At 52.5% G+C, this 17,820-nt stretch overlaps 1 protein-coding gene across 3 annotated transcripts in view; it reads left to right on the top strand.

Annotated features, from left to right (window-relative positions):
- ITPKB (inositol-trisphosphate 3-kinase B) overlaps positions 1-17,820 on the top strand; it is a 93,156-nt gene that overhangs the window by 53,791 nt on the left and 21,545 nt on the right. Inside the window, exons 3-4 of one of the 3 annotated variants that reach the window (XR_012032804.1) lie at positions 2,574-2,754; positions 4,438-7,168. The exons of 1 other annotated variant lie outside the window; for it this stretch is intronic. The gene's annotated coding sequence lies outside the window, so the exon portion shown is untranslated. Of the gene's footprint in view, positions 1-2,573; positions 2,755-4,437; positions 7,169-17,820 lie in introns of those variants that run through there. One more of the 3 variants, XR_012032803.1, reaches the window with a different exon arrangement.

The following is a 17,820-nucleotide window of genomic DNA, read 5'->3' as shown; positions in this document are numbered from 1 at the left end:
CTGACCAAAGCCTTAGCCCAGCCTGGCTCCTTTTGGAATATATAATTCATCTTTTTTTCTCTCTGAGACAAGTACTGTTTTAAAAATAGGAACACCTAGAGAGTATCTAATGTGATCTCACTGTGCCCCAAACTCATTTTATAGATGGGGGAATGGATGGGACACAGACAAGCCCACCTGAGGACACTGTGTTTCTAACCAGGAGACCAGGTTAAGCTGGTTTCCCACAGGGGCTCAGCCCCTTCCTTGTGGCAGGGCACTCTCTGCAAGTGTCCACCCAGGCCTTGTACCTCCTTCCCTCTTGGATGAGAGTCTGAGGCCTTGCAACACTGGGTGGGTGTCTATGCGCAGTCCTAAGTCTGCATGGGGGCAGGTGTTCATTCTATGTCATGCAGTTTTGTTTTCCAAAGGCCATTTTTGTCATGCTTAGTAACTGTGATTGGGTGGTTGGTTCTTCTTCAAGATTCTTCATGTGAAGAATGTTAGTTAAATAATCTTTGTCAGCTTCCATGCACTGTGTTGGGTTTGGACTAGTGTCGAGGTGTGGCCAGAGAGCACATTCTGGAATTCAACCAATCTGTTTATTTTTATTAAGTGTATTTTCATTTATTTATTCATGAGAGGCAGAGACACAGGCAAAGGGAGGAGCAGGCCCCATGCAGAGAGCCCAATGTGGGACTCGATCCCGGGTCCCCAGGATCACACCCTGGGCTGAAGGCAGCGCTAAACCGCTGAGCCACCCAGGCTGCCCTGACCAATCTGTTTAAATAGACACCACCACCTGACTAGCAGCACTTTTTTTTTTTCTTTTTTTAATCCCTTCACTTGATGTTATTGGAAGTATTCAAGTAATGCCTCTACAAGCCTGGTCTAGCAGGTGCACACATGGGATAGATAATGCATTCGGAGACGTAGGCAGGTGACGCTAATCATCCTCTCCTTAACCCCGTCCCTCTCAATCACTTTAGCTGCATTCTTCTCCTGGGCAGCTGAGTTCTTCAAGATTGTTTTGGCATCAGTAATGCGAGGGCGATTGCTCCCTTCAATGAAGGAGGGAGGGTTGTGCACATATTAGGTGTTATGTAAACGGCAAAAGTAATGTGGAGGCAACATATGTGCATTAAGGCTGCAGATTTTGCCATGGATGGAGGCAGGGGGTTCTCCAACTTTCCACCCTTTCTCTGGGTTCCTCCATCTTGCAGGCTCAGGCACAGCGCAGAGCCCAGTGGGGTGGGCAGGCATGCTGCTGCATGACGAGCCAGGTCCAGAAGGCACGTTGGGAGCACGGCTCGGCCACCTCCATCCACAGCCAGGGTGTGTCTGAGTCCCAGAGCTTCTGATCCTGGGGCTGGGCTTGTGCGATGTTCAGATGAGGTTAGAGGAGGAAGGAGAGGACTATTTGAGAACCCCCCTTTCTCTATCTCTCTCTCTCTCTCTTTCTCTCTCTTTTTTCTCCTTCTCCCCCCCCTTCCTCCCTCTCTGGAGGAAACCTCAAACAGCTCCTCCTGCTTCTCTCTTGTACATACACCTCTTCCTGCCTTCTCTACCTTGACATAAAGGTCTCTCCCCAGCCCGGTGGCATCTTGCCTGGGTGCTATTAATAGATGAGGGTGGCTCTGCCAGGCCATGAATCAGAAGGCCGTCCCAGTTCTGCTCTCTCGCGGGGATCCTGGCAAACTCTGGCGGGGCTGACTGGGTAAATATCCTTTGTGAGCAGAATAAGCCTTTGTGTGTCCTAGAAACTCCTGCTCTCCTCCCCGAGGGCAACACCCTCCTGGAAGGATGATGGGGATGCCTTTGGCCTCGAGACCTTAGGGAACAGAGCTCTAGGTTTCCAAACCAGCCCGGGGTGGGGGGGGGGGCGGCGGGAAGGGAGGGCTGGCAGGTTGGGCCAGGGAGCTGCGAGGTGCTCCAGGGGAAGAAGTGGGAACAGGGAGGAATTGTGAGACCGTATTTAGCTCTGCCTGAAAGGCAAAACAATACGGTTAGATCTGTCCTTGCCAAGGTTCTAAAGCAGAAATGAGTGAAAGAAGAAAAATGGAAGAATTATAGTTTCCCTATTTAAAAAAGAAAAGGTCTGGGGCACCTGGGTGGCTCAGCGGTTGAGCATCTGCTTTTAGCTCAGGTCGTGATCCCGGGGTCCTGGGATCAAGTCCCGCATTCGGCTTCCCGCAAGGAGCCTGCTTCTTCCTCTGCCTATGGCTCTGCCTCTCTGTGTCTTTCATGAATAAATAAATAAAATCTTTAAAAAGCAAAATAAAATAGAAGTCTATAAGTACTTACCACTTCAGGGACTTGTTTTTGTAACTCACTTGGATAAACTTAAGAATGCCTCTGGGTGGCTAAACTTAAATTCTTTTTAAGTCAAGGTGGGACCTACACCCATTAATGGGTGAAAACAAAACACCTGCAGGTTCAGGGGTGATTCTCATGGCACTTTTGCTAGGTACCTGGCTCCTGGACCATGCCTGGGGTTCACAAAGGATTTTCAGAGTTATGGCCACCTCGCATGGTTGTCACAACAACGTTGGGAGTGGGGCAGGGCCTGACTTGTCCTTATCCCTGTTTTACAGATGAGGAAGCCAGGGTCTGGGAAGGGTGAGCTGCCTGCCCAAGGTCACGTGGGACCAGGGACAGAGAGGGTGCTGTGTTTCCTTAATGGTCCTGCCTCCTGCTGAGCAGAAATCAGCACGTGGCTCCCAAGACCCAAGATACCCTGGAACTCTTGCATCAAGCTACTTTGCCAGCTCTCCCGTGAGTGTGTGTGGACCTGCCGCCTGTGGCTTTTCTTCCTTAGAAATTACCTGTAGGATTGAAACCAAGGTGGCCAGAAAGCTGTCCTACCTGGCTGGAGCAGCAAGGATTGGCATGGGGTGGCCACGATTATTCTGTCCCTGCTGCCCTTAGACATCAGGTTGCCTTGCAGGTGAGCATGAGTTAGAGGCCTGTGTACAGAAGGCACCAGGGCAGCAGCCAGATGTTCATTTTAATAAATGGAAACTATGACTCAGAACTGGAGCCAGCCTGACCCTCCAAGCAGGCAAATTAGTCATTTGAGGGTGAAGGCTTGGTCTTTGGATTGGAGAGCATGTGGGAGCGGGGGCCTGTTTCCTTAATTTCTCCCCGCTTCTTGCTGGTTGTGCTTGCATTCCACTGATCACGCTCTATAGGATGTTGGACAGCCATTCTGCAGAACCGTGGGCAGAATTATAAGGGAGGCTCAGCAGGGTGAGGTGGGGCAGTAGGCCCTCAGAGATGCAGCTGAGGGATGAGCTCCAGAAAGCTTTCTGAAGATCTGAGTGGTAGTAGCACCCTGCACTCACATGAGCCGTTGGGTTTCCAGGGAACCTCTGACTGTGTGCCTTATTCCTCCGTATGAGTCTCACAACAACAGAGGATGTGAGCAGAGCAGTTAATAATATCACCGGTTCATACAGAGGAAGTAGAAACTGAGAAGCAGGAAGGTTGAGTAATTTCCACAGCGAGTACATGGCCCGGCTGGGACTGCAGCCTGGGTCTTCTGACCCTTCCTTCCTCCTCCCCTGAGCTGCCAGGGGCTCCCAGCCTCCATGGGCTCAGGTAAGGAAAGCAATACTGAGACTTTTTCCAGTGCCAAGATGTCTCTGGAAAAGAGCAGACCTGCATCTAGGCCCTGATCTGTGCTTTAAGGTTTGGGGTAATAATAGCACAGAGTCTCCGCCACTCAGCTCTGGGGAGTGTTTGTGCAAACGTTTCCAAGTGTGGTGGCTTCTTACACGCTGCTAGTGGAAAATTGTAAGAGTTCTATTTTCCTGTTTCAAGCGAGCATTTCCCCCCTGGGGTTATAGTAACCACTTCCTCCTCAGCACCCAGTGGAACGTGGTAAACACCACTTACAGCAGAGTATTCCCTTCTGAGAGCTTCACTGGGTTCCTTTTTTTCCTCTTGTCTTTAAGGGTGCGCAGACACACACACACGCACACACGATTCTGAAGGACCAGGCCCCTTTCCCTCCGGTTTAGAATTTTCAGGGTAACTTGCATTGCCCCCTGGAAACAGAAAACCTGCACATGGATCAGATGAAGTTTTCACCGAGGTGCTTTGTCATCCTGCTTCATCTTCGCGGGGCAGGGTGGGGGCGAGGGGCACTGGGTTGGATGGAGTCAGTTGAGTCTGGACTACAGAGTCGTTGAGCATGGGTGGGGGGGGACCATGGGGTCAGCCAGAGGCATGGGGGCGACCAGGAGTGATCAGCAGGAGACACGGTGGTGAGTTTCCTGGATGTGGCAGAGGGAGGCGAGCAGCCCTGCTCGGTGGTCAGGTGATAAGGAAAAGGAAGCAAATAAGAGATTCTCAAGAAACGGAAAGCAAAGGTGGGGGTAGTAAAAAAGTTCAAAGAGGGGCTGTTAATTTTAGATATTTTTTTAAATACCTTAATGCTTTTTTTCTTCTTTAAAGATTTTATATATTTGAGAGAGAGAGTGAGGACAGAAGGAGCAGGGGGAGAGGGAGAGCGAGAAGCAGGCTCCCTGCTGAGCACGGAGCGCCATGTGGAACTCCATCCCAGGACCCTGAGATCATGACCTGGGCGCAAGGCAGATGCTCCACCCACTGAGCCACCCAGGCGCCCTCCCTTCAAGAAACCTTAACACTTTAGAAACATTTGCAATCGCTGGTCTGGGTCAGAACTTCTGAATCCACCTGTGTCGCCCAGAGCCTCTGAAACTATGGAATTCCTTCAGTACAGACTTACAGTGACATGCAGCTAATGGCCCTTGAGTTTGGGGGGTGGCAGCCGAGCTGGGGGAGGCGCACAGGACAAAACCTCCGACTGTCCCCTGGCCAGGCTGTGACTGAGCTGAGGCAAGTGAGTGCTCTGAGTCTGTGCCGAACCTCGGAACCTGTACGCGTTGTTCAACAGAAAGCAGAAGAGCAGGTCTCTGCACACGAGCCGGAGCTTCCTGCATCGCTGGTCCATCTGTCTAGTGGGAGGGCCATCTCTGGACGACTCTAGCCGTTTGTTATCCCACCGCCCTCCACTGATGTTTCTGGGCTCCTACAAGTCTGCGGGGTCCCATTCAGGGAACAGTGTCCAGGCCTGACCTCATGAGACCCGTACACAGGGGAAGAAAGCCCTGCTTCTCCCTCAGACGAAGGGACATTCTGGAGGCGCTGTGCCCTCAGATCAGATGCTGCGGGGAGGGTGTCCTGGCTGGGGGTGGCAGCAATTTATTCATGTTACCTGATTATATGGTGATCTGCACATTCTGTAAATTGTATAAAACAAACTAACCATATTATAGACGTTTTGGAGATAAAGGTGTGACGGAAGGTGTATATCCTCATAACTAAACATAGCGATTCTATCAATTATTTTTTTTTATTATTTTTTTTACTTTATTTATGATAGTCACACACACAGAGAGAGAGAGAGAGAGAGAGGCAGAGACACGGGCAGAGGGAGAAGCAGGCTCCATGCACCGGGACCCCGATGTGGGATTCGATCCCGGGTCTCCAGGATCGCGCCCTGGGCCAAAGGCAGGCGCTAAACCGCTGCGCCACCCTGGGATCCCTATCAATTATTAATTAATCGGTCATCGTATATTCCATCTTAATTCGAGAAGGATTTGAAGGTGCTTACCAACATACATGCAGCATAGCACAAGATAATCAATAGCTAAAAAGTCAGAGTAAGAGGCCAAATAGTTTTGTCACATTCAGTATAAACATAACATGCAGAAACACATAACGATTGTGCTATTCTTATAAATTGGTGTATTTCCTCCCAGCCTTTTAACATATGTACGTGTCGGGGCACTTGGCGGGCTCTGTCGGTGGAGTGTGCCTGACTCTTGGTGTCAGGGTTGTGAGTTCGAGTGCCGTGTTGGGTGTCAACATGACTTAAAAATAAGATCTTATAAAAGAAAGTATGTAAGTATGTATGTGTTTTATAGTTTATCCTGCTTCCTCCCCTCTCCCCACCCCCCCCAACTGAATATCATACAAAATTTTCCATGTGTCTTTCTAAGGCTCAGGATTTAATGATAAGTCCCAAGGATGTGCCCCTTACTGACTTGATGGTTCCCCTATTGTTGGACCTTAGGCTATTTTCAATGCCATTGTGAAGATAAACAATAGCATCATTAACATCTTTGTGCTTGTAACTTTTTCCATAGTTCCTTAAGTAGATTTCCAGACTAATGGGAGGTTCGAACATTTTGATGGCCTTTGACACAGATCCCTGGGCTGCTTCTCCCAGTGTAGTGTGCACTTGGGGGGCTTCCAGCACAGTCTTGGTGCCTTCCTCTGTGTCCTCCTCCCCCTGAGGCTTGTGTTGCTATTTTTCTGGTTTCTTGCTAATTTCATAGGGAAATAGCACATTGTCATTTTCACTATGGGTACGTTGCCAAGTTTAGCTCTTGGCGTCTGAGGGGTTTTTTTTCACCCATCTGAGTTTTTTATGTACAAAATATATTAACCCTTCTACAGTAATATTTTGTAAAATACTTTCTCCAGTTTATGTGACTTTTACTTTGGTTCAGGGGAATCTCTTTGCCTTTGATCCCTAGAAGTTTTACATTTTAGATAGTCCAAGAAAGCTCTGGTAACTGTCCTCTCTGGTTTCTGCCCATTTACCTAGAGACTGTGGCCCCAGGTCATTAGCCTGGCAGTTGCCTGGTGGGGGGATTGGCTGGGTTTTCCTTTCTTGAAGCCTCACTTGTGCTCCACCTAAAACCACTTCAGGAAGCTGAACCAGTAGTATTATCCAGCATACCTGGCACTTAGAGTGGACTAACACTCTTCTTTCCTGTACAACAAAATTAGTTTCAGTAATAATCAGGAAATAAAACAAATAATGAAAATGGCCAGTAAAGGATGGTAGACAGTGAAATCTTCTACTCTTGAACTTTGTATATATGATTGCACTGGTAAAAACAAAAACAAAACTGTGTTGGGGGGGAGGTAACAGATTTAATAATTGTTATTTTTTTAATCGAATGTTATGTAATTCCAGTATAGCTAACAGTGTTATATTATTTTCAAGCATATGATATAGTGATTCTACACTTCGTATAGCACGCAGTGTAATACTTGTTAAATACGTTAATGCATGTTTAGGAAAAAGGGAGAGAAATCACACTTCTCTATGAGTCTGTGGTGGTAATAAATAAGTATGCTGTAGTTTCTATATTGAGTCTTACATTTGTCAGACCTCGTAAGACCTGATCTCCTCTGCCAGTTTACGTTCAGTGGACAGAGCCGGGTTTGTCCATGTTTTCCTCTATAATTGGCTGTGGTGCACTTCTTATTAATTTTTAATTTTGAATAGTTTCTTCCAGCTGAAGCAGGAGAAATATAAATAGAAAAAAATCTTAAACATGAAGACAAATTTGGCAGAAATTCACAAATTTCCCCTTTCACGGTAAATCCAGAAATTGTAATGCTGTCCTTTATTTCTCCAGGATTTATTAAACATCTCTGCTGCTGAGAAATTTTAAACTTCAGTAACGCTTCAAGGGGCCCCCTAGAACAGCAGGATGGAAAGGGGGAGTAGCCCGGTCGTGCTTCTCTCGGTTTTCTGAGCTCCCATCGTTTCTTTCTGGCCTGCTCTGGAGGTTCAGGGCGGGACGTGAGGACACAAATCTGGTGCCAGGTGGAGCCCGGATGGATTCTGCATCCTGTGAACTTGTCCTGAAGCATGGAGTCCCTTTGTGCATCTGGTCCGGGGGTGCTGACTTTACTCCAGATAGTTTTTGAAGGCTCTTCTGTGTGCGGTTGAGTGTGTATTAAGGATAGCTAACGCCTCTGGGAATTTGAAACTTACATATGTTATTAAAATAAAACAGTTCACACAGCAGGTGTATAGAATAAGATGGAGGCTCAGAGGACTGGAACGAAGGCAAGTGTGCATGTGTTCATCCACGGTGCCAATCCCTCGTGATAGCAGAAAGCCAATCCATTTCATTATTGTTTTGTTTGTTTTGTGGGTTTTTTAGATTTTATTTATTTATTCATGAGAGACAGAGAGAGGCAGAGACTTAGGCAGAGGGAGAAGCAGGGTCCTTGTGGGGAGCCTGATGTGGGACTCGATCCCAGGACCTTGGGATCACGGCCTGAGCCAAAGCCAGACACTCAACCACTGAGCCACCCAGGAGTCCCTTATTATTGTTTTAAATTCCCTTCAATTTGCCTCCTTAATTGCTTGCCTCTGAGATCAACTGCCCAGCTTGGTGCTGAGCTAAGCAGTTCTTATGGGCCTTTTTTGTGTCTCTGCTTTCGCTCATGCTTTTTTCCCAGGCCCCAAATCCTGCCCCACTTCACACACACACACACACACACACACACGCACACACACGCACACACACACACACACACACACGATCATCTTCCTCATCTTTCATTCTGTAGCTTAAATGCCACCTTTTCCATGAAGCTTCCTTAATTTATTTCCCATCTCCCAAAGAAACGAACTCCCTGTGGCCCCGTGTCTGTGCCTCTATAAAGTCACCAATACTTCTGACCCTCTCATAGTTATTCAGCTCCGTGTTTATCCTCGTAATGGGCTGTGGGCTCCCCAGGACACAGCAGTGAGCCCCATACAGCACATGTTGTTGGGTTTAGGTACATATCATCCCAGCCAGCAGAGTACAAGAGGAGGGAGAAGTAGGCAGCAGAGCCCCCCAGATTTTGGGTTTCTGGAGAGCCCTGGGGGGTGTTTGTGGGACCAGCATGAGCCTGGTGTGAGGAGACCCATCCTTGTCTGCTGAGCTGTGGTCTGGGTAGTCGGGGGTGTGAACTCCAGCTGCATCTTGCTCTGATGTCGAGTATCCCCCCAGGTGCCTTTAGGGGCTCTGTCTTCCTCATGTGCCCAAGTCCCCCCACCTCCGGGCAGCCCTACCCTAAGTCTATAGGAGAAAGCCACTACGACAAGTGTCATGTGTGGCCAGGGCTGGCCTTGCTATCAGAGGGTGTGGGTGTCCCGAGGGAGGCAGGCCAGGGCTGCCCACTGGGTCCTGGTTCAGAGCTCTCCCTGCTTGTCTCTTCCCCTGGGGGTGCTGGGACCTCACACGAGCATCTGTTCTTGATCTCCGGGCGCATGTATGGCTTCCTTCCCTGATTCAGGACCCACCCTGCGGCCCCCAGTCTTAAGTCAGATGCCATGGTTGGGGCTCGGGGTTTAGGCCAGTCTCCTCTTCTGCCTTCCCAACTAGGCTGAGTCTTGGGGGACTCCCAGCCATTCAGTTACCAGGCACTGGTTGATTCTTGACCCCGAGAAAGCTTGGGGGGCCTAAGGACTAAGGGTGGATGAGCTGTTTGCTGCTCTGAAGGAAGGCTCATTCCACTGCTGGTGACCCTGTGGTATAACCAAGTCATGTGAATGCGCTCAGAACTGGGTGGGAAATGGACATGCAAGGTCTGGAGCAGAGGGGCCTTGGGGGGTGGGGGGTACAGGGTCCCTTTGCTCATGCATTGGGCTAAGGGACACGGGGTCTGAGGAAAGTGCAAGGTGGCAGTGATGCCTGAGCAGGGTTTTGAAGGATGAAGAAGAGTTCTCTGGGCAGGTTAGGTAAGGCATCTCTGCCAGAGCCAACAGCACAGATGGCTCAGAAGTGCCAAGCTGCATGATATGTCTCGGCAAACAGGCCGGTTTTCCTTCAGCATGGGGGTGCCTGAGTGGGGGCAGGTGAGAGCCCTCAGGGATTGTCTGACACAGAGAGTCTGGTCCTCTCTGTGTCAACACCCAAGGTGTAGTTGGCCACCACACTATGAAATACTCAGAGGCATGGGACTCTTTGGTTTTCCCCTGACCTTGAGTGTTGAGTTTTATAGCCAGGATGTCACGTCTCGATGCCATCATGTCTCTGTCCCAGACTGGGCTGAGGCTGGCAGTCCCTTATGGCAGGTGCCCTGGTTCTAAATTCTGCTCTAACTGATGTGGGGCAGAGGCAGTCAAGGCCCATGCTGTTCAGCTGTGACTGAGCATTGTTGCACATATCTGGGTGAGCAGACAAGGGAGTGCCAGCCATGGCGGCACGGGTGGGTGGTTCAGAAGTCCTGGGTTCTATTTCAGCTCCCTTAGGTGGCTGCTGAGCCATGTCTTGGGCTTCCGCTCCTCTCTCCCCAGCTACTCTTCTAACCAGAGAGGCCAGCTCTCCTTGGGTTTTTTTTTTTAATCCTTTGCCCTGAATGGCCAGGGCCTTACCTTGCATATGGTATAGTCAAGTATTCAAAGCATCCCCTGGTTTTTCTGCATAATCCTCCCTACAGTCTAGGGCATGGGCAGTGCTGTAAATTTTCCTCTTTACCTGCAGATGAAGAAGCAGAGGCTCAGCGAAGTCAGTGATGAGTCTGTCCACATCCACTTGGCCAGTGAGCAGACTGCTTGGGTCCAGTAGAGGTCCTAAGACCATCCTGGCCTCTTCTTCCTATTTGTCTTTAAATCCAGGGGTTCAGGGACTCCTGGGTGGCTCAGTGGATGAGTGTCTGTCTTCAGCTCAGGTCATGATCCCGGGGTCCTGGGATTGAGTCCTGCATCGGGCTCCCTGCTTCTCCCTCTGCCTATGTGTCTGCCTCTCTCTTTGTGTCTCTCATGAATACATAAATAAAATTTTTAAAAAGAAAAAAACCAGGGGTTCAACTCACATGCTGTCAGGCGCTGGGCAGATGATGATCATGTAGGAACAGGGCCTGGTGACAGGGTACGGGGAGACCCATCCCATGGTGTGCTGCTCAGCTCCCGCCCGCCGATGGACCCCACCCAGCAGGCTGGGCCAGGCATCTCAAAGACAGTTGGAGATCTGGGTTTTTGAGTGAAATGTCCCGATTTTACATGTCAGCAACTAATTTGGAAAAAAAAAAATCTTAGCCAAAGAAACTAAATCGGCTGCCCACTGGCTGGAATCTGCCCCATGTGATCTGGTCACTTATCACTAAGTGGCTGTACTCTGGGTCTGATTTAGGGTTGAGGGGGAATGTGAGCAGACTTCCCTGTGAAGGGGAAGGAGAGGAGCTAGTGTGGGGAAAGGAGGAGGAAAGAGTCTGGGAAGCTGCGGGTCTGGTCCATTCACGTCCTGCTGGCCAAGAGCTATGTAAATAGCTCAGCCGCCTGCATTCCCAGGGCACATACTTTCCATTTCCCTCCTGGGTCACCCTGAATCCTGGGGTTCTTTGGTGGTTTGTTGCCTTGCTTCCTTTTCCAAAAATTGAAATGACGATGGCTTGAAAATATTTTCTTCAGTTGGGTTTTTCCTTGGTGACTTCACTCAGAGGCAGATGTGCTCTAATAATAGCATTGAAAGTTAGGGGGAATAAGTCAGCCAGCTGGTTCTGTTCCCCAGAAGTGATGTTACAGTTCCTAAATGTGGGCCGTCCCCGGGGGCTGAGCCTGCCAGAGGGCTGTGGCCACCGTGAGACTCCAGAGTCCCTCACTCTGCGGGACAGAGTCCTGACGGCTCTCAGTCGCCGGAGAGGATGGCTCTCTCTCACTTCATCCCTCGTGGCAGCCACCGTCTGCCTTCCTCCAGGACACGTGTACCACCGGGCATGAGGCAGGTGCAGGTCTCATAGGGCGCTGCCGTCTGCACCCACTCAGCTCCCACCTCTTGCCGGTGCCCGGAGCCTGGGGAGACCCCATCTCCCTGGAGCAGCCCTGACCTCCAAGTGCCTCTGCAGGTCCTCGGCCCCAGGGCCAAAGTCCTTGGCGGGAAGGCCTTCCCGAGCTCGTGAAGCCTGGTCCCCCGCCTCTGGCGTTCCAGAAGACATTTTTCAGATAACCCACTCACCTCTCTGGAATAGTGTTTTATTTCCTGTAAGACAGTAGGAAGGAGGCGAGCTGAGTTGGAGAGTCCAGAAGCTTTCTGTGGGCCATGGGGGCGACAGGGGACTTGGGTGTGGGTCAGGCTTGGAGGCACACAGGCCATCCTGTACTGTGTTCATGGGCCACTGTCCTGGGACTCAGGGAGAAGACAGGAAGGCCGGCAGAGAGCCCATGCTGCTGCTCTGTGAAACCCTTCCTGTCTGCAGTCATCCCAAGAGCTGCTGGCAGATGTCTCCAGATATGATAAATGCCACTTCACTGCAGCCTAAAGCCCAGAGTGAAGCGGGCAGTCCGGGTGTTCCTGCTTTTGGGGCACGAGAGTTCCCCGCCGCGGCTGGCCGTGCAGGCGGGAACCCCAGGTCTGTGCTCTGACTGGGCCTCCAGCTTCTCTGGGCATGGGAGGCCCGTGGTCTGGCTGCCTCTCAGCAGGCCCGGGCTGCTAGGGAAAGTGCTAAGTAAGCACTCAGGGCCTGGTTGACAGCGATGCACGGGGAAGGGCGATGAGTCAGTGTGTTTATGAAAATCACACGTACCAGCATAGACATCAAGATGACCCGGGGGACAGCCGTGCTCAGAGAGCTGACGAGTCTTGCTCGTACTTGGGGGTTCACTGCTGTGTTTTCTTGACAACCCATTTCCTGTGCCTGCAGTGGTCGACGCATGAACAGATGCATGGCTGCTTAACTGAGACAGCCTCTGTCCTGACGGCCTCCGGTTGGGAGAGGGAAAGCTGGTGATGCACGGTAGAATCCAGAGCCATATGCCAGCCTTCCCTGAGTACCAGCTCCCTCAGGCACCAGCCTCCACTGGGTACCAGCTTCCACTGGGCACCAGCCTCCCCCACGCACCAGCCTCCCCCACGCACCAGCCTTCCCCGGGCACCAGCCTCCACTGGGCACCAGCCTCCCCCACGCACCAGCCTCCCCCAGGCAGCAGCCTTCCCCGGGCACCAGCCTTCCCCGGGCACCAGCTTCTCCTGGTACACCAGCCTCCCCTGGGCATCAGCCTCCCCTGTGCTTACCCTCCCCCCGGGCATCAGCCTCTCCTGGGCATCAGCCTCCCCCAGGCACCAGCCTTCCTGGGCACCAGCCTCCACTGGGCACCAGCTTCCCCTGGCGCACCAGCCTCCCCTGGGCATCACCCTCCCCCGGGCTTCAGCCTCCCCTGGGCTCACCCTCCCCCAGGCATCAGCCTCCCCTGGGCATCAGCCTCCCCCAGGCACCAGCCTCCCCTGGGCAGGGCTGCAGGTGCTTCTTTGGAAATGAGCTCAGGGTTTCTGACTGTCTCTGCAGGTCTGTATCCGTTTGCTTGCCGCCACTTAGCCACAGGCAAATCAGTGTGATCTGTCAGAAATATGAATTGCACTACCACATCTTGCCTGGAAATACTTCCTAAATATAGTTCAATATTTGATACTGCATGTAAGTTCTGGTGTGGCATTCACGCTCCTCCTGAAAAGTTTCCATGTTAGAAATTCCTTACGTGGGAGTTCCCAAAAATCTGGCTTTGGAGTTAGCCCAGAGTAACCCCCTAAGCAAATCTCTTACAAGTACTTTATGGGTTCTCAGAAGCTACTTAGAAGGCTGTATTGTGTCCATGAACATTCTTGGCCCAGAGAGGTCAGCTTTTAAAGATTTTATGTATTTATTTGAAATGGAGCGAGAGAGAGCACAAGCATGAGGAGGGGCAGAGGTGGAGGGAGCAGCAGACTCCCCACTGAGCAAGGAGCCTGACTTGGCATGATCCCAGGACTCTGAGATCATGACCTGAGCCCAAGGCAGGTGCTTCACTGACTCAGCCACCCAGGCACCCCCTCCCGGGTATTTCTTTGGAGATACCCTGAGATTGAAATTACGAGTTGTAAATCAGAAAGCCTGAGAACACCACTGGACAGAGCAGAAGTCTTCTTCAACCTCTAGCTTGCTAAAAGTTGACCTCTCTGGAGGCACCTGGGCAGCTCAGTTGGTTAAGCAGCTGCTTTCCAGCTCAGGTCATGATCTCAGGGTCAAGTCCCGAGTTGGACTCCCTGCCTGGCGGGGAGCCTGCCTTGTACTCTCTTGCACGTTCTCTCTCCCAAATAAATAAATAAAATCTTAAAAAAAAGAAAAAGAAACACCCAGGAGTGTGAAAGAGCCACTAAACCAGGACAGTTCTGTGTTGGTAGTGGTGTTGTGCTTCTGAGAGCTACAGGGATGGGCAGCGATATTTTAGATTCCTCAAAATTTTGCAGATGCCTTCTTTACATTTTCCTGGTGGCCTCAATATCATACTCCTGTGTGGGAGAAAGACGGGCGGCCTGGCCCTGCTGCCAGGGGAGCCTCTGGGAGTGAGCAGAGGGACTTCTTTCAAACCATAGGTCCCTGGGTGACAGTCTGCAGGCAGCAGAAGAGCCGCTGGTGGCACAGGTTGGTGGCTCACGGGCCAGGCCTCCTCTCACCTGCTGTCTCGAGCACCAAGCTTTGTAAAGTAGTTCCTGGGGCTTCTAGAACCTCCAGAAAGATGATTAAGGCAAGCCCCTAGCTCCTCCAGGGTTCATTCTGTGGAAGGAATGGGACCACTGTGGGGACACACTTCCTGCCAGCTGTGACCTTCACTCTCTGCATGTCCCTCAGGGGGTGGCAGGGTCTGAAGGCCAGTGCTGGGGGATAGAGGGGGACATGAGCAGACTGTGCACCACAAGTCTGCGGAGCCAGCATAGACAGAGCCCCTGCCACTGTTTTATCCCCAGACGAGGCACCCCCTCTGGGGCTCAGGGACCAGACATGACCCACGGGAGGTGTGCAGCACTCACTCTCCTGGTTGCTCGTGTCTGCCAACCCGTATTGCACGCAGAGAATTTAATCCTGAAAACAGTCCTGCAGGCCAGGTGGTAAGCTGGAAGCTGGAGCCCAGAGGGGCTGCTAACTTGCCTAATACTGCCAGCTGGCCGGAAGCAACAGGTTTTAACCCTGGAACTCTCCGGCTGTGGCTCACATGCCACCAGTGACAACAGAGCAGCCCAGCGGCTGATGATGCGCTCGCACCCTGGAGCCAAGCTGCCTGGGTTTGAATCCCGCCTTGGCCCCGTACTGGCTCTCAAACCTGGGGCAAACTGTCTAAGCTTGCTGTATCCCCATCTATAACCCTGGAGAACAAGAGTCCCCATGTAGCAGGTCGAGGTGCTGGTGTCTTGCATACACTATGCTCACCAAGCACTGCATCTGGCCCTACTACTCACTACTAATCAGCTACTTGGTACATTAGTGGGAGCCACGTGCTGTCTGCACCACCGTGCCACCCACCTGGGCTTGGCCTCGGCCTTGGGCTTGGTCTCGGGGAGCTGGGAGGGAGGAGTCGGGGCCTCCAGCACCCCAGGCCAGTGGGACAGGAGGTGGTGGGGGGGATGCTGTGTAGCCCCGCCCTTCCTGCCAGCGTCTGCTGACCAATGAGGACCTTCGGTAAATTTCCACCCTCTGTAACTGGGCTTTGTTTCTTTGCATTTTACCAAAGTGAAAATAAGTTCCTTGGGGACAGGCCAGCTGAGGCAGGGGAAGGGAGGGAGGGACCTGGTGTGGGTCGCAGGGGTGGGCTCCCCCACCCCCACCGCCACCGCCACCCCTAGCTGGGCAGGGCCCTGTGTACCCTTTCCCAGAGGAAAAGCTGAGCCCTTCTGTCCTGTGAGCTTTGTCCGCTGGGAGGTCAGCTGCTGGAGGCCACCCTCCCCACCCCACGGCTCTTCCCGGCCAGGCCTCTCCCGGCTTCCTCCCATTGTTGGTTCCCGGCCCCTGGTCTTGCAGCCTGGAGACCCCCTGGCTCCTGGTGCGAGAGGTACACTAGGCCTCTGTCCATGCAGGGCGCTTCCCTCTGTCTTACCCTCCCTCCCTCTGTGTGTCCTCCTCTCTCCCTCCCCTACCTCCCCCACCCCTCCTGTTTCCTCTAGCTCTCCATTATTTTTAGTTCTTAAGAGGATGAAGCCCAGGCGGGAGGAGGAAGGAGGAGCCAAGTTAGTGACCTTCTAGACCAGAGATGGAGCATTCCTGGGCCTCGCCTGGTAGGGAGTGTTAGGAACATTTCCATTTTGAGTGAAGGATACCTCCATTCCTGGCTTGCCAAACAAAGGCTGAGTTGGCAGGATTGCAGGTCTCCTGGATGCCAGCTCCTGTAAAGCTAGGAATTGGGGGTACCTGAGTGGCTCAGTGGTTGAGCTCAGGACTTGATCCCAGGCCCTGGGATCCCCACAGGGAGCCTGCTTCTCCCTCTGCTTGTGTCTTCACCTCTCTGTGTGTCTCTCATGAAAAAATAAATCTTTTTTTAAAAAATTAAAAAGCTGGAAATTGGGGAGGCAGGAGGTCTGGAGGATGCACTACTAAGAAGACCTTTCCGTGCTGAGTTGATGACCTGAGTGAAGGAGAGGGGGTCCTCTGAACCCTCATGCATGCCTGTGAAGAGATCCCTGGTGCCCAGGGCCAGCCAGGCTGCCAGCTGCCTATTGGAGCCATGGTGGGTACAGAGAACCCTAGGCGGATTGAGCAGGAAGTTCCTGCACATATGCCCCTCCTGCTCCCTGCACTTGTCTCTAGAAAAATCCAGGCCCTGGCAGGTGAGTCTAAGGAAATGTGAGCCAGCTTAGGTGTATCTGGTCTTGTAGGAGGTGGGATATGGCAAGGCCTGGGCCCTGGCTGTGTGCTGGGCCTGTGAGATGTCCTCATTGCTCACACAGCTGGTGGTGCTGTCGTCCACTGTGTGTGGACAAGTGCTAGGACAAGCGCCCAGTCCTCCAGAAGCTTACCCTCTGCTGGCAGACACAGGATGGTACACAGAATCCTGAGGCACTCATATGTACCCCTGGGGTTCCAGAACAGGCATGTGGCTGGAGTGACCTAAGAAGCTCTGTGGAGAAGTAGGGCCAGCTCAGAGATTCCAGTGGGATAGGCTGCAGGGACAGGTAGGATGCCGATCAGTGGGGGTGAGGAAGGAGGGCACTGCAGGCGGAGCGTCTGCACCTGCATGAGCAGAGACGCGGGGTGAAGCAGGTGTGCGGCAGGTGTGCGGCAGGTGTGGAGCAAGGAGGGGGCTGGCTGAATAGGAGAGGATGGGAGAGGCCGAGAGAGAGAGAGAGAGAGAGAGAGAGAGAGAGAGAGAGAGACTGTGTGTGGGAGTGAGGGCGGAAAGGCATCTGGGACTGGCCTGTGTCCCTAGGGGGCAGTGAGCACTCACCAGCTGGGCCAGGACAGCCGCCCTGGCAGAGATCCGGGTGATGGCAGAGGGGGAGTAGCTCTGATTGAGGACCCCTGGGTACCAGTCTGGGTCTGGGAAGGCAGCTCACCAGGAAAGCAGAGCTGGGCAGCCGTTCAGGGGTTTCCTGGCTTTGGCCAGAAAGTGCCGCTAGGCATCGACCGGCCAGAGTGATTCCCTCAGACAGGATCAGCGGGGCTGGGCTTGCATCGGGAGCACCCACTTCAGGCAGGAGCTGTAGGTCCTGACCAGGTCTACACCCCTGAGCTGGAGCATAGAAGCCCTCATGGGAGTGGAGAGGACGGAGCCCTCACCCCGAGAACCCTGGGCCAGTTTCCGCCTCCCACGCCTGTAGCGGCCAAGGCAGCCAGGCCTGGTGGGGTGGAGAGGGCTGCCCACCCCTGCTCTCCTGCCCCAGCCCAGCCACATGTCCAGTGCAGGGGACGTCAGCCACCCCACCCTCCATCGGTGGCTGCTCCAAAGGGCAGGTGGGAGAAGGTGTGCGCAGCCATGACCTCTGTGGTCGGTGGTCTATGCCCCCCTGCCGGGAACCCCCCCATCCGGCCTGGGGAGCATCACGTGAGGAGGCAGAAATAAAAGAAAACATTCCTTGGGTCCTTTTCGAAACGTGTTTTTGCATTTGGTTTTTAAGAGAATTGTCTTGTTTGTTAAAGGGGGGAAAGACGGTTAGTCTTAAAGCCCAGACTCTTTATTTTTAGCCGGAGCTACCTGCCCTGCCAAGTCCTTGGGCTTAATTTTTCCGATCCTCGGGGTCCTGGTTTTGAAAGGCCTTCCCTCCCCCTTGCCCT

This window comes from Canis lupus, chromosome 6 (genome assembly GCF_048164855.1).
Source record: "Canis lupus baileyi chromosome 6, mCanLup2.hap1, whole genome shotgun sequence".
Lineage (NCBI taxonomy): Eukaryota > Metazoa > Chordata > Mammalia > Carnivora > Canidae > Canis > Canis lupus.
Note: the sequence above shows the minus strand (reverse complement) of the source record. Positions and strands in the feature narration are given on the sequence as shown.